Source organism: Macrobrachium rosenbergii, chromosome 46 (genome assembly GCF_040412425.1).
Source record: "Macrobrachium rosenbergii isolate ZJJX-2024 chromosome 46, ASM4041242v1, whole genome shotgun sequence".
Lineage (NCBI taxonomy): Eukaryota > Metazoa > Arthropoda > Malacostraca > Decapoda > Palaemonidae > Macrobrachium > Macrobrachium rosenbergii.
In genome coordinates, this window is record NC_089786.1 from 51,792,105 (window position 1) to 51,802,766 (window position 10,662).

Below are 10,662 nucleotides of genomic sequence, written 5' to 3' on the forward strand. Positions count from 1 at the left end.
TATACGAAATCTTTTCCAGTGTTTTTACAGTGTACACACACACACACACACACACACAGAGAGAGAGAGAGAGAGAGAGAGAGAGGAGCCAATATCTAAATGTCATATGTTGTGTAATTGCATTAATGGCAAACTAGTCATACTTATTTTTTGCCAAATTATGTTTTTGATGTTTAAAAAAGATCCATAAATGTATACCAACGTTTTTCAAATGGTTTTACAATAGAGAGAGAGAGAGAGAGAGAGAGAGAGAGAGAGAGAGAGAGAGAGAGAGAGAGAGAGAGAGAGAGAGAGAGAGAGGGAGGAGCATTTGCCCAATTACGTATGTTATGCAATCAATTTCGCATTATAACAAAACAATCATATCTATTGTTATCCTATTTTTCTGATGCTTACAGTGCGTAGAGAGAGAGAGAGAGAGAGAGAGAGAGAGAGAGAGAGAGAGAGAGAGAGAGAGAGAGAGAGAGAGAGAGAGAGAGAATGCTAATATCCAGTTTCGTGCGTAAAGCAATTAATTTGACACTACGCAATATCAATCATATCTTTAGTTATGAAATGTTTCTATTAATGTTTACAGGACCCATAAATAAATCTATGCAGTCTAAATAAATATATGCAATCTTTTTTTATTGACTTTGCAACGGAGAGAGAGAGAGAGAGAGAGAGAGAGAGAGAGAGAGAGAGAGAGAGAGAGAGAGAGAGAGAGGTAACTGACATTTTTCTACCACTGATATAACACAGATACAAACGTGAATTCACGCAATATATACCAATACAATTAAACATTGCTACGCCAACGGGCAGCCTCAATAGCAGTATAATGTTCCTGTTAATTTTTCCTCGTCTTACATAACGACGTATGAGTAATAAGGTAATAAATACCTGTACGGGACGAGAGGGCCTTGTCTCCAACAGGATACTGATTAGGAGAGCGCTAAATATTATTTTTTTTTCTATCACAGTCATCCTATTCGACAGGGTGGCTTTTATAGAGTGGGGTTCCGGGTTGCATCCTGCCTCCTTAGGAGTCCGTCACTTTTCTCACTGGGAGCGCTGTTTCTAGTAGCACACTCTTTTGCATGAGTCCTGGAGCTACTTCGGCATCTAGTTTTTCCAGATTCCTTTTCAGGGATCTTGGGATCGTGCCTAGTGTTCCTGTGATTATGGGTATAATTCCCACTGGCATATTCCATATCCTTCTTATTTCGATTTTCAGGTCTTGATACTTATCAATTTTTTCTCCTTCTTTCTCATCTACTCTGGTGTCCCATGGTATTGCATTATTATCATTATTATTATTATTATTATTATTATTATTATTATTATTATTATTATTATTATTATTATTATTATTGATTCGACAATTAATATAAATGAAGCTACTACTGTAATATTATCAGCTTCTTCAATGAGAGCAAGCAATTAAAAAGGACTTTGTTTATCAAGGCTTCGGATTACAAAAATGTAAAAAATAGAAAGTATACGTCACTGCGCAGAAGAGGTCGTGTATTCAACCTGTTGTGCGCATACCTCCTTACTCTTTAGATCTTATAGTAACAAGATCATCATATTCAGAGGCTCCATCCAATATCTTTTGCTATGATAAAATCGGACTCAAGATTATTTTGAAAATTAAAGTTTATTTGGTACGGTGAATTGAGCTTATGAGAAAGGTAGAGATTAATAGTGGTTTCTCGAATACTCGAAGACTTATGAGAAGGTCCTGTGGGAACACCAGGGAAACGAAGGAATCCCCAAATATTATAGATGAAACACAACATAACTTAGTTCTAGAAGAGTGTATTGTCAGTATGTTGTCCTTTTTTACTTTTGATTTTATTACTTTAGCACATTAATTTAATTGTATTTCTGTAATTTTTGTATTAAGCCACTTGGGTATTGGTTCCTAAGGACATTGTCAAATTCTTCTCACCAGCCTTTTAAATTTTAACAAACGATCTCAGCTTTGTTTCCCTTTTCAAGTAATGCAGCTCAAGCAACCCCCACCCCCACCCCCTCTTCTAGAGGTATGGTTTTCGTCTGTTGAAGACGGGCAAAGCAGTCTGGTTTTCTGAGCCGACGAGAGAGGTCGCTGTGATTGCCTGAGGCTGGAACTGATGACTGCAGTTGTGTCCTGTTGCCGCTGTTGCACTGGATACCTTACGGGATCATGGCTACCCTTAGGATTATTCCATCCTTCTAATTAACCCTGCATTTGGAGGGCCATGACTCATTCAGCATCGCCTCTGGCTCAGTGAATGCCAGAGGGACCTCTCTGATATCTGGTAAAGTACAATTTTACCTGTTGAGGTTTGGGCTTTACCGTTTCCTATTTAGGCCCTGTCATCCCAGCCTGCTCGGGATAACTCCAGGCGTGGAGTTTGTTGCTGGCGATATTGAGAAGGCCATTGGATTGGTGAAGCATTTATTTATTCATTATTAAGTGAGCTAGTGTTTTTGTCAGGCTATTCTGCTCTTTTTGACCTTGTCTTACTTTCTGGGCCCATCATTTATTGTATAAGTGCAAAACACTTCTGTCGTAAGGAGTGTGACTGTGTTTTGAGCCAACCATTGTGGACTTCGTCGCCGTTTAGGTGGATATTGCTGTTAAAAATTGGAAGTATTTATTGTATGATGGTTCAGGCCATTACAGTATACATACATACTGTACATACATACACTCATGCACACCACATCAGAATACTTTTGAGCTTTCAATGTTGTTCCTTTTTTTGTACAACTGAATAGATATCAGATGGAAATATTAACACTAGTTAAAAATCACAGGTTTGTCAAAATAATAAATAATGAAAAATTCTCCACCATTACAGGATTCTGACACAAATTCCACTTTATATTTCAAATTGGCTAGAGGGATGCTTGCAGCAAATAAATCTACATTGCAAATTTATTTAATAAAAGTATCTTTAAGCAAATTGCAAAATACTACTTCTGAGAGAGAGAGAGTTAAAAAATTATTGTGCTTATATATTTCAAGACAAAAAAATCTTATTATATATTATTTATCGCAATATAAAGAGTATTAAAATCTTAGCAATTTGAATAGACATGAAAAAATATTGTTAAGGCTCAATCAGAACTTTACGAAATCAAATTTGCAGAATTTTGAAAAAGATACTTGAAAAATTTCAGCCATCCAAAATTTCAGCAAACAGCGCCTCATAAAGAGGAGAGATCCTCGGAAAACCGCAATCTTGGCGGGAAAGTGTCTGTACCCCCATTGGTCATTGATGACATCACCAACTTGTGCTGTGATTGGCTGGACTTGAAGCTTACGACGTTCCAACGCGTAGTTGGCAGATGTCACACTTCAAAATTATTTCAGTAAAGTTTTGGAGAAGGTTTATGTCAATTTTCTTCGTTTTAATAGACTGATTGAGTTGAAGAACCAAAACGAGGATGCTGGTAATGATATACAATCCGGTTTTCCGACATTTAAATGATTTTCAAAGGTGTTTCTTGTTCGGTACAGTTGCCAAGCATTGTATTTTGACCTTTATTTAGGCAAAGTAAACCAGATATTTGCAGTAACGATCCTAATTAGACTGTTTTTTTATCTTATATATTATAAACTTTCAAGATCTTTTGATAAAAATTCTTCGCTATTGATCTAAAACAATATATATCAGACATTTAAGCAAAATTATAGTGAACTTTCAAGTATTTGAGTTTATAGGTTTTCATTTGCAAGCGTAGCCGCATCCTGGTTTCCATGGCAACACAGCGCATGTTTACGCTGTGCAAATAAAAACCTATAGATTCTCTTATTTAAAAACGTCGTTGTAAATTTGTTTTGAAGTCAAAAATAGATTGTTTTGAATTTAGTAAACGTTATATCAGGATTAAAATCCTTTGAACTTATGTAAAATATGAAAAGCAAAACAATCTCATAAGAATCATGGCTACAACCATTTGGCTGTACTTTGCCTAAATAAAGGCCAAGATAGAGTACTTGGTAACTGTTCCGAAATGTGGGACTCTGAGTAATTGCATGTATTCTCGTTTTGGTTATTCAACCACCCAGTTTATGACAAGGAGAAAATTAATAGAATTCCCTTCCAAAACCTTGTCAAAATCTTTCTAGAATGTGATGTCTGCCAACTACAAGTTGGATCGTTGTAAACATCAACTACAGCCAATCACAGCCTAAGTTGATGATGTCGTCTTTAACCAGTGTGGTTGGAGGAAGAAGAAGAAGAAGAAGAAGAAGAGTAGTAGTAGTAGAACTGCAGAAGGAGGTGAAGAGGTAGGAGAAAGGAGCAGTGAGTGGGCATTTGTTGTTGAGACTGAGGAGAGGCCACCTGGGAAAGGAAGTCTTTCCGTTTAGTGCTGCACTGACCAGTTTCAGTTCCTTCAGGTGTACTGTAAGTTGTATCAGTGGTCTGTCATGGCAGCAGTCACAATTGCTTCAGGGAAGAGTTCAGCTTGTCTTTTTAACCCACAACCAGTAATAAGGGTTCAAACACTTTCCACCACGATTCTCTGGTCTGAGAGTTACTCCTGTTTTTGGGCTGCTGTTTGCAGAAATCTTGGATGACTGAAATTTCTGGCAATTTTTAAAACTGACAGTGATCTATGGAATTGCAACATCCTCCAATTTTTTCACAGCAAGGTGTGATTCATTTTACTGCAACAATTCTGGAAGGAACGATCGATTTTACAAACCTCTTGTCTCTCTCTCTCTCTCTCTCTCTCTCTCTCTCTCTCTCTCTCTCTCTCTCTCTCTCATGCAATATGTTGCAATTATGAATTTGCAGCGCAGAATAGTTTCGTTCAGATTAGTCGAGTTTACTAAGCCAGTTCTAAACAGAATCTGGAGAATCTGACTCAAATTATAGTCACAATTTGTAAGTGTGACTCAGAATGCCGCACGATTTTGCATTGTTGCAAATATTTATTTCTCAATCCTCTGAATTTATGCAATAATAATATTCCCATCAGCCATACATTAGTAATAAGAACAAATACTGAAATCTCTAGAACATTCTCATGTGGTTATGTATAAGTGTGAATGCATTTATGTATAATATATGCTCACTTTTGGGACTAACTCGTGTTGCAAGATATTAAGATTATCGAATAGAAATGCTTAATTGCATTTATTTTTCATTAACTTTTCCTCTTCCTATTTTGCAGGCAGTATATCGACATTTTTTCCAATTCTTTTTACGGATTTGCCAAGTGCATTTTTATCCATTACTGTTTTACTGAAATTAAAAGCTAATATAAGAAGAATCTAGCTTTTGTGTGTGTATGGCCATACTGCTGCCCACGAAATCGTCTGCAACTACTAAAACCAAGTACAAACCTATACTCTTTAACAGTTAAACATTTATTATAAATTCGTATTTTTGATTAATAAAAGCTAATATTCTCTAAATATTACTTAACCTTAAATTTTATCGATCAAAGATACTTAAAAGATAGCATATAAATGAAATCATTTGGATCTTTGTTACTTTATTTATGGCTATACTGCTGTACTTCGTCTGCATAGGCTCACACAATCTTGTATTTGGTAACTATTACGATGAAACCAGCCGTAGACACTTATTTAATGAAGAACAAGGAATTCCACCACTTCATCAGGATAGTCATTTGATGTTTTATCCTCAGAGTTATACAAAAATTGGAAAAGAATGAGAATTATATGTCAAAAAATCACTACAATCTTGTAAAAATGTGGCATGTGGAAACAATAGGCAGGGCAGTAGTAAACGCAATACTACAGCCAATCAGAGGTGAAACCGATGATGTAATTAGTAGCCAATGAGGTACAAGCAATTTCCCGCCTCATAGTCCTGTGCTCAGAGGGTTCCTCCGTTTTATGCTGTGCTGTTTGGAAAAAGTAGTCTCCTTTGGAACCAACGAAATTCTAACTTTTTTTTTTTTTTATCCCTTTAGTAAAAGAAAAAGGACGATTGTAGAGGAAGAATTTATAATAAATATTTCACTAAAGTTTTATTGATAGAGAAGCAATTTAGCAAATGCAACATCCTCCCCCCCACCCACCACCCCAGGATTTTTTTAGTCTCCAAAAGTTTCCTTCCTAATTCTTTTTAATCCCACTTTCCTTTTCAAAATATTATTAATTAAAGGATAATTTTTTAAAATATGTCTTTATAATTTATTTTGTATAGCTGTAATTAACACTTTCAACCATCATCTGGGCCACTTCTAAAATTCTCTCTCTCTCTCTCTCTCTCTCTCTCTCTCTCTCTCTCTCTCTTAACTTACTCAGGCACAATTTGTCAAAAATTTTCCAGGTTGAAAAATTCTCCACCATTATAAATCCTGACACAAATTCCACTTTATATTTCAAATTGGCTAAAAGGATACTTTTAGCAAACTCACCTACATTGCAAATTTATTTAATAATAGTATCTTTAAGCAAATTGCATTTTTGCTACTTCTGAGAGAGAGAAAGAATTAAAAAATTATTTCAAGACAAAAAATCTTATCATATGTATTATTTATTGCAATGCAATATAAAGAGAAATCAAGCCTTTGCAGTTTGAATAGACATGAAAAAATATTGCAGATGTCGTGTTGAAGCCTTATTTCAATCAGAACTTTACAAAATCAAATTTGCAAAATTTTGAAAAAAATGCGTGAAAATTTCAGCGATCCAAAATTTCAGCAAACAGCACCTCATAAACAGGAGAGATCCACCTCGGAAAACAGCAATCTTGGCGGGAAAGTGTCTGCGCTCTCATTGGTCACTGTTGACGTCATAAACTTAGGCTGTGATTGGCTGGACTTGAAGCTTACCACGTTCCAACACGTAGTTGGCAGATGTCACACTTCAAAATGATTTCAGTAAAGTTTTGGAGAAGATTTATATCAATTTTCTTCGTTTTAATAGACTGGGTCATTTAAATAACAAAAACGAGGACACTGGTAATGACCTACAATCCAGTTTCCGACATTTAAATGATTTTCAAAGGTGTTTCTTGTTCGGCACAGTTGCCAAGCATTGTGTTTCGACCTTTATTTGGGCAATGTATAACCACATCTTTGTAGTAACAATCCTAATTAGGTTGTTTTTAATTTGATATATCATAAACTTTCAGGACATTTTGATAAAAATTCTTAGCTATTAATCTAAAACAATATATTTAAGACATTTAAGCAACATTGTAGTGAACTTGTAAGTATTTAAGTTTATAGGTTTTTATTTGTAAGTGTAGACCATCCTGGTTTCCATGGCAACACAGCGCATATTTACGCTGCACAAATAGAAACCTATACATTCTCTTCTTTAAAACTTCATTGTAAATTTATTTTAAAGTAACAATAGATTGTTTTGAATCTAATAACAGTATATCACAATTAAATTCCTTTGAAATTTTATAAGATGTGGAAAACAAAACAATCTAATAAGAATCATTACTACAACCATTTGGCTGTACTTTGCCTAAATAAAGACCTAGATAGAGTACTTGGCAACTGTTCCGTAGAAAAAAACGCTTGTAATAAGCGTATAATAACGAAACATGGGACTCTGAGTAATTCCATGCATTTTCGTTTTGGTTATTCAATCACCCAGTTTATGACAAGGAAGAAAATTAATAGAATTCTTTTCCAAAACGTCACCAAAATCTTTCTTGAGTGAGACGTCTGCCAACTACGAGTTGGATCGTTGTAAACATCAACTACAGCCAATCACAGCCTAAGTTGATGATGTCATCATTAACCAGCGTGGTTGAAGGGAGAAGAAGAAGAAGAAGAAGAAGAAGTAGTCAGAGAAGGAGAAGAAGAGGTAGGAGGAAGAAGTAGTGATTGGGCATTTGTTGTTGAGACTTAGGAGGGGCCAGCCGGGAAAGGCAGCCTTTCCATTGTGTTAGGTGGCCAGTTTCAGTTCACTTCAGTTGTACTGTATCAGTGGTCTGTCTTGGTAGTAGTCACAATAGCTTCAGGTGAGTGTTCACTTCAGCTTGTCTTTTTAACCACAACCAGTAATCAGGGTTTAAACACTTTCCCGCCATTCTGGTCCAAGGGTTCCCCTGTCAATGGGCTGCTGTTTGCAATCTTGGATGACTGAAACTTATGGCAATTTTTGCAACATCCTGCAATTTTTTCAAAGGAATGAGTGATTCATTTTACTGCAACAAGTCTTCTTGAAGGAACGACCGATTTTACAAACCTCTCTCTCTCTCTCTCTCTCTCTCTCTCTCTCTCTCTCTCTCTCTCTCTCAGATGCAATATGCTGCAATTATGAATTTGCAATGTAGAGTAGAATAGTTTTGTTCAAATTAGTCGAGTTTACTCAGCCAATCCTAAATAGAAACTGGAGAATTTGACTCAAATTATAGTCAGGATTTGTAAGTGTGGCTCAGAATGCCACATGATTTTGCATTGTTGTACATATTTATTTGTTAGTCCTCTGAATTTACGCAATATTAATATTCCCAGCAGCCATACTTTATTAAGAACAAGTAGTGAAAGCTCTTAACTATTCTCATGTGGTTATGTAAAAGCTTAATTATGTTTATTTTTCATTCACTTCTCCACTTCCTATTTTGCAGCCAGTTTTTTACTGCAATTAAAACCTAACATAAAAAGGAAGGTTTTCTGTGTATGTGTGTATGGCCATACTGCTTACGAAATCGTCTGCAGAGACAGGCAACTTCTAAAGCCGAGTACAAACCTATACTCTTTAATAGTTAAAAATTCATTATAAATTCGTATCTTAGATTAACAAAAGCTATTATTCTCAAAGTATTACGTAACCTAAAATTTCATCGATCAAAGGTACTTAAAAGATAGCATATAAATGAAATCATTCGGATCTTTGTTACTGTACTTATGGCTATACTGATGTCCTTCGTCGACATAACAACTCGCACTATCGTGTATTTGACAACTATTAAGATAAACCAGACGTAGACACTTAATAAATGAACAACAAGGAATTCGACCCCTTCATCAAGATAGTCATTTGGTATTTTATCCTCAGAACTATATAAAAATGGGAAAAGAACGAGAATTATATGTCAAAAAAATCATTACAATCTTGTAAAAATGTGGCATATGGAAACCAATTTTAGAACAGTAGTAAAAGCAATCCTGCAGCCAATCAGAGGTGAAACAGATGATGTAATTAGTAGCCAATGAGGTACAAGCAATTTCCCGCCTCTAGTCGGGTACTCAGAGGGTTCCTCTGTTTTATGCTGTGCTGTTTGGAAAAAGTTGTCTCAAAATCCTCCTTTGGGACCAGAGAAATTGTAACTTTTTTCTGTTGTATCCTTTTAATGAAAGAAAAGGGACGATTGTAGAGGAAGAATACATTTATAATAAATACTTTACTAAAGTTTTATGATAGAGAAACAATTTAGCAGATGCAACACCCTCCCCCCCCCCACCCAATGATTTTTTTAGTCTCCAAAATTTTACCTTCCTAATTCTTCTTGATCCCACATATTTCCTTTTCAAAATATTAGTAATTAAAGTATAATTTAAAAGAATGTGTCTTTATAATTTATTTTGTACAGTTGTAATTAGCCATTTCAACCCTCATCTGGGCCACTTCTAAAATCTCTCTCTCTCTCTCTCTCAAATTATACTCATTGCTCTGCTTACAGAATCCAAATAGGAATTATGATTATATACAATCTGCTGAGTTGCTTATCCACTTCGATGTAAATCAACGATGGAAGCACATGAGACATGGTTGGAGAGTTATCATAATTATGATTCAGTCAGCAGTTGACGTGACACTGTGGAAGTGTTCCTTTTTTAAGTCTTGGTACATTACTCAACATAATTTTAAATGCTAACTATGTTCGTCCATGTAATTCTGCTTTCAGCAACTTGATTCATCCTGAAGCCTCTCTCTCTCTCTCTCTCTCTCTCTCTCTCTCTCTCTCTCTCTCTCTCTCTCTCTCTCTCTCTCTCTCTCTCTCACACACATCTGTAACCTCAAAAGCCAGAGAATATCTATCTATCCATTGCTCTCTAATTTCCCTCCACTTAACAATTCCATCACATGAAGACGAAGACGCTGGTGTCAACTGAACAACGCCCACCTTTGTAGAAAAAATTATGCTCATGGTGGTGTATTATGAATCAACAGCGAGGAAAATGTCAAACTCGGTTTTCAACAGCAACTCATAAGTCGGGGGAACCCGAGGAACTATTCTGGCGAAAGCGTCGCTACGGCTCCAATCATAAAGTTGCCATCTCTTATTATTTAATTTTCATTCCTAAGAGTGAATTTGTCGGAAAATTTACATTTTTCATTACCATATACATAATAATTAATATAAAATAAATGTTGTGTGAACTATTAAAATAGCTTATTTGTTGCCCGTAAATACCGAAAGCTTTGAATTAGAGTTGCCAGCTGCTTCATTCTTCGCATGCTAATGTAGACGACAATATAGCAGTATACCCAGACTTCAGGAGCAGCAACCTTATAAATTTTAATTTTTTCGTCATATTTAAGAACTAAAGGGTACTTAAATATTTAATAAATCAATAAAAATATATTATAAATTAGTTAATTGGAAGCAAATTATTTATTGCATAAATTTGAATAGACAGACTAATAGTTTTTGTTTTGAAATTCCGTGAACACACATTGGTTGCTATGGAAACCAGTGACGTAGTTGTAAACAAACCACGTCATCATGGCTTACT